This window comes from Cotesia typhae, unplaced genomic scaffold (assembly GCF_013202065.1).
Source record: "Cotesia typhae breed Kobodo isofemale line unplaced genomic scaffold, CoteBio_Ctyphae contig_48, whole genome shotgun sequence".
Taxonomy (NCBI): domain Eukaryota; kingdom Metazoa; phylum Arthropoda; class Insecta; order Hymenoptera; family Braconidae; genus Cotesia; species Cotesia typhae.
The window spans coordinates 13,351,607-13,357,646 of NW_027423756.1; the positions used below are offsets into that span (position 1 = coordinate 13,351,607).

A 6,040-nucleotide genomic window follows, 5' to 3' on the forward strand; every position below is an offset into this window, starting at 1 on the left:
TACTGAATTTTATTATTTTTAATAATTATTAAAAAAGTTAGTTGAATTATTTGGAAATTTAATTTTATTTAAGTATAAAAATTTGATTTTTCTTATTTTTTTTATTAAAAAATTTTTTTATAGAGCTTTATTATTCTATTAAATTAAATAAATGTATAAAAAATTAGTTTATACAAAAAAAAAAAAAAAAAAAAAAATTCATTTTTTTTCTATAAAAAACTTAAAATTAATTAAAATTTTAAATAGCATTTTTTCAAAAATGGATTTTTAAAGAAAATAAATTTTTTTACACATTAATTAATAAAATAAAAATTTCCAAGTAAGTTAGAAGATTTAGTTTAAAAAATGATCATTAGCAATGAAAGAGAAGTTAAAATAAAAAAAAAAAGTAAAGTTAGGAAAAGAAGCCAATCTGTCTGGTGACCTGAGAGGTTGTTTGATTGGCGTGACCGGTAAAACTCGATCATTATTCTCATTTCTGGTGATGGTTGACGATCTGCAGCTCTCAGGAAGAAGAATAAGAAAAAGAGCTTAAAGTGCGGCCGTGTTGCCTCGGGCTTTCGGTGGCACGTGACTGTCTTGCGGTTTCGCGATTTGCCGATGGAAGTTCCTTGGCACGCCGACGACCGATACGACGAGTTAATGTAAGTCTGAGATCGGCACAATACGCGCAGAAACAGAACGGTCGACGACCCCCTGAAAATACTCTTACGCATCGTGTGCCACTTCACTTATAACGTTCGTTTCGAGTGACCGAGCTACGGAGTCAAGAATACAACATATACAATATATAGCGGACGCGGTGAAAAGAGAGAGGCATTATGACTTTGTGCGTACAGTAAGCTCAAACTCCATCTTTTCCAGATATATATTTATATTTATATTTATACATATATGTATTGTCAATTTTTTGTCAACATCTCTGCTTTACTTGCCCACAGACTTTGCGGACTGTTTCCCTGAGTTCTTCTCAAGATATAACAGGACAATTTATTATTTATAAGGATTTCATTTATTTTTATCAAGGCTATGACTCCTGACAAAAGGGAGATTGAACAAGATCCTTTTTTTTTACCTGTACCAAGGTTTTTATCTTCACTTCTTCGTGGAGTGTCGTTCTCTGGTAAGAAACCAGTTTCGAAAATATCTAATAAAAAATTTTAATATTTTTTTATCTTTTTTGGAAAAGTTCTCTGGGGAATTAATATATCTTCTTGATATCAGAGATGAAAAATAAAAAACTTTATATTTTCTTTCATGAAAAAGAAAATTAATTAGTTTTTTTAAGATAAGAAATATTATTTGATTAAGAGATAGAAATAACAGGGAAGAAAAAAAATTTTATTTTGAAGAATATGATTATTTAATTTATGAAAAAAAAAAAAATAATAATAATAATAATAATAATAATAATAATAATAATAATAATAATAATAATAATAATAATAATAATAATAATAATAATAATAATAATAATAATATAAATTCCATATAAAAAATTTGTGAAGAAATATAAATGCAATTTTTTAGACATAATTTATTTATTTAATCTATCAAGTGTTTGTTGATCTAGTCAAATAATTTTTTTTTAACTAATTTAAATGAATATTTATTTCATCCAGGTAATAAAAATTCCACTACTCATCTTCTAGAAATTTTTTTTCCATCAATAACTGTAAATTGGCAAACCTCGTCGCAGAATATTGATAAAATAAAAAAAAAAAAAATCACAACTGTTGTCTTCACCAGAGAGTAACTTCAATAAACTGAAGTTTTGAGTGGAAAAACTAGATAACTAGCATAAAAATGGAGGAAATGGAAGAAACGGAAGCGGCGGAAATGCTGGCATAATATTTACACGATATACGTAAGTACCAAATAGCATTAAAATGTACCATAAAATACGATAAGGTAATTGTTGTGTGGAGAGCTGGTTATGAGCAATCGTTCGATGTAGGTGAAGTAGTTTTCTAATGACTGGCCGATGTCTCTCTTCTCCAACGAGAATAATAAGTCTTGCTCTTCTCTCTAGCAAAAGGAGAGCTTCCGTTTAATCAGACACCAGTGGAAGACAGAATTAGAAGGAAATGATCGAGGCTAGATTAATATGTACACATGTGGACGGTAAACACCTAGCTATAATCCAGGAGATGGTATGGAGAGCTAAAGGAAAATTAATCAGTGAGCAAAAGAGAACGAAAGAGCTGGAAAAAAAAACGAGTGACGAGTGAAGTCTACTCAGTAGTGAGGATTTCTGGCGAGTCAAGACTCAAGAGTGAGCGTAAAGTAAACTAGTGCACCGACCTGGTGGGCACGCAACCGCGATGTAAGAGTATTTTCAAGGGTTAACGAACTCCCGGTGAGCGCCATCTTTTTCCGCGACGTCTTGTCTTACTTTATTGGCATAATTTTTTTCTTCTTTCATATATTTATAAATATTATATATATTTTTTTTTAATTAATTAATTGTTCTATTTCTTCTATTGTAAAATTAATATTATTGCAGTTGTTGTTGTTGTTGTTGTAAAAGGAGCGCGTCGAGGAAAGTGAAGAAATGAAGAAGAAAAAATAAATAGGAGGCAACTCAACTAATTTCACGCGAATTATCATTCAAGATAATTAAGGTATGATTTTTTTCATTTCTTCAAATAATATTTAATTTTTTAATTATTTATTTATTATTTATTTTGTTTTTCACAGGGAAAATACTTCTAATGGAGCGTCATGAGATGAAGAAGAACTCTTATTCTTATTACAAATGCTTCGCTGAAGAAATAATACAAGAAATATTATTTAATTAAAATGTTTTATGATTATAAAGATAAAGGCGGCTAAACAAAACTCATAAAGTTATGAGCAAGGTGAAGGTAAAGGCAAACTGCAAATTAGGTAAAAATAAGTCTCAGCTAAGCTAAGTAGTGCAAGCGTAAGAGTGCTTCGAGAGGTCAGTAACCACTCGGCGCTCCGTTCCGTTCCGGTTACCCGTTGGTAGCTTCACGGCCAATCGAGGGAGGGATACTTTACCATCACTACTCTCTTAAAGTATTTGCTGGTTCAGAATTATTATGTAAAAGCCTCCTATCTATATCTATATATCTTCATTGAATTTATATATATATATATATATATATATATATATATAATATACATTTATATTATTCTGTTAACGGTCGCTCTTTTAACTTTTATTTGGATTGTCATAAAAATAACACTCGGGGATTTTATTCGCCTTATCTTTTATTCATTGTTAATATTGTTATTATTTTTTTAAGATTTTAAAGACAGACAAGTTTAATGTTTTATCGTTAACACTTATTTACGTTAAGTAATATCGCCCGCATTAAGTACCCACATTACGTTTGCGCAATAACACTTGATAAAATTTATTTGCGAGAATTTTTAAATCAATAATTTATTTATGGAATTTTGTTTTTATAAGACCTTGCGTTTGGTTAGCTTCCGAACGCTAGAGACTTTAACGCTTGTACGAGAAATATTTGTAAGATATTTTTGTATTTTCTCTGAAGATTTTAATAATTTATTAAAGAAGAAATAATGTTATTAATTTTTGCAAAGAATTTAGATTAAAGTTCTATTAATTTTTTTAAGTTTCTTCTTTAATTACGAAATATGACTTTGAATATTTTGTATTTATTTTAGATAAAATTTGTAATGTAAAATTAACTTGTAGTTATGTAAGTTTTAAGTGGGATTGAATTACCAAATTTTGCCTAATGTTTGGAGCAAATGTTACGAATAATAAATAATAAAAAAATTTAATGAAGAAATAGTATTAATATTTTTGTACAAAATTAAAATTATACATTTATTTATTTTTCAAAATTTCTTCTTTAATTTTTTTTTTATTTATTTATATTTCAGTGAATTGAAACGAATATTCAAGCAAATAAAAATGAATGAATTAAGTAATGATAAAATTCTGTTGATCAGAGTGTCAACTTGAGAGACTGTAATAGCTGCAAAGGCAATAAAACCCCGAGCTTAGTACTAACTAACGATATAGTTATCTTATAAAAAAGTGTTTGCGTATAGTTCATGAGTGATTAACGCCAAACATGTCTCGTGACAACTTCCAGTAAGTCTTCCAGCGCCAGGAGATAACGTCAACCATTATATCATCACAGCCTCTGAAATTAATTATTTTCCAGTATGTTATTGTCATTATAATTATTCTCCATCGATTGTATAACCCACCAATGACTAAATGAAACTTAAAAAGATTTAAATAAAACAAAACGACGCATTACTTTTACTTATGACTTATGGAATTTGTGACTTGGTAAGAAATTTTGGGAGCGTTGACCGAATCAAATGAAAGTCATCTTACCGAATGTTAGTCGCTTTTAATTTACCTGGTGAATACCATTAACTTTTAATCGCTTGTATTGCGTCATTTTGTTTTTCTTATCGCTTAAATCTCAAAAGCTTCTTCTTCTTTTTCAAATCAAAATCTAGCTTGATTACATCAATCACTGGAATATATACTAAATTTAGTCCTTGAAAAAAATAAGAAGCTAGGTTCTTTTAAGCGGTATCAGGTGTTGTGATCCTTCGACAAAATATCCTAAAAAAAAATATCCCTGAGACTAAATATCACACAAAATCCATAATAAAAAAAATACAACACGATAACACGCTTAAAATATTTAAGATATTTATTTTGGGTATATTTTGTCTGGGATATTTTGTCGAAGGATTGAGAATCATGGAACCATTTAAACGTACTAAAAAAATTCCAAACGAAATCGAGTCTCATACGTAAGTTTATGATGCGTACATACGTGTCGATGTAACTGGAGATAATTCGGAATATCTTGTAACAATGTTCCTCCATAGAAAGAGGGTAAAAGTTGAGTATTTTCGGAGGTCAGTAACCATCAGGAGTATTTGTGCTCTTATTGTCGAGCAAAGACGGAAGAGCGAAGTACCGTTGTTCGCTGTACATCAAGCATAGCAAGTTATAAGCATTACACTCGAGCAGGGACGAAGAACCAGGGTCCCTACAAACTTTACATTCATTTAATGCAGAGAGAATTTTATATTAACCCTAACAATACTTGTTTTGTAGATTTTGCGGTCTTTGATGGTAAAATAAGTTTTATAAAAATGCATGTGGGTACTCAAATAAAAGCTCTTGATAAGTGTTACATCGGGATGAGCTTGTATTTTCAAAAACATATTTTTTTAATTTAATATTAATATCAATTTCATAAAATATAAATTTTGGAGTAATAATTACCATCAAAGATTGTTGAAATTATTAATTTGATTTAAAAGTTATTATCGAGATATTTAATCAAATTATTTGAGATATAATTTTATAGTAATGTAACAGATGATAAAAATTAATATATTGGTGGTAAGTCTAATTATTTATAATAATAATAATAATAACTAGTATTTATTAATATTGGAGTATCTTGGAGCTTTTTAATAATTTTTCGATGATAGTATTTACCATAAAATTCTCTCCGTATATATATATATATATATATATATATATATATATATATATATATATATATATATATATATATATATATATTTTGCACCAGTGAATTTCCCGATGATAGTCACGGGAATGCTGAGACTCATGTACGCGCTTAAAATGTGTGTGTGAGTGTAGAAGAGGGAAGAAGGAGGAAGACTATGTGTGTATTCTTCAGTGTGGTTTCGTTGACTCTGGAGTTAAGTTTGTGTGTAAGTAAAGCCGAAGAGAACGAAAGCAAAGTGGCCAGTGTAATGTGAGGTAAGGAGAGAGGAGCTGAGGCACTCGTGGAAGAAGAAAGAAGAAGACGAAGAAGAAGAAGAAGAAGAAGAAGAAGAAGAAGAAGAAGTAGTAAAGGGAGAAGAAACCGTGGCCGTAGAACAGCCTTCGAGGTGTAATGCCTCCTTCCTTTTCTTCTTGGTTCCTGCCGCCATCGCCATCGCCATCACCACTGACGTTGTGCGCTTCTGGCCTTCCTATACCTATATTCACCTTCTGAGCTTCAGTACGTACCACGCGGCTGTACGAAAC

The 6,040-nt window shown here is 29.9% G+C and overlaps 1 long non-coding RNA gene across 1 annotated transcript; it reads left to right on the forward strand.

Annotated features, from left to right (window-relative positions):
* Window positions 1–389: 389 nt before the first annotated feature.
* Window positions 390–3,056, forward strand: LOC141529591 (uncharacterized). Its single transcript, XR_012479620.1, has 6 exons — window positions 390–838; window positions 942–1,123; window positions 1,623–1,867; window positions 2,033–2,359; window positions 2,507–2,624; window positions 2,701–3,056. It is a non-coding gene; the product is annotated as an uncharacterized LOC141529591 (long non-coding RNA).
* Window positions 3,057–6,040: the final 2,984 nt, after the last annotated feature.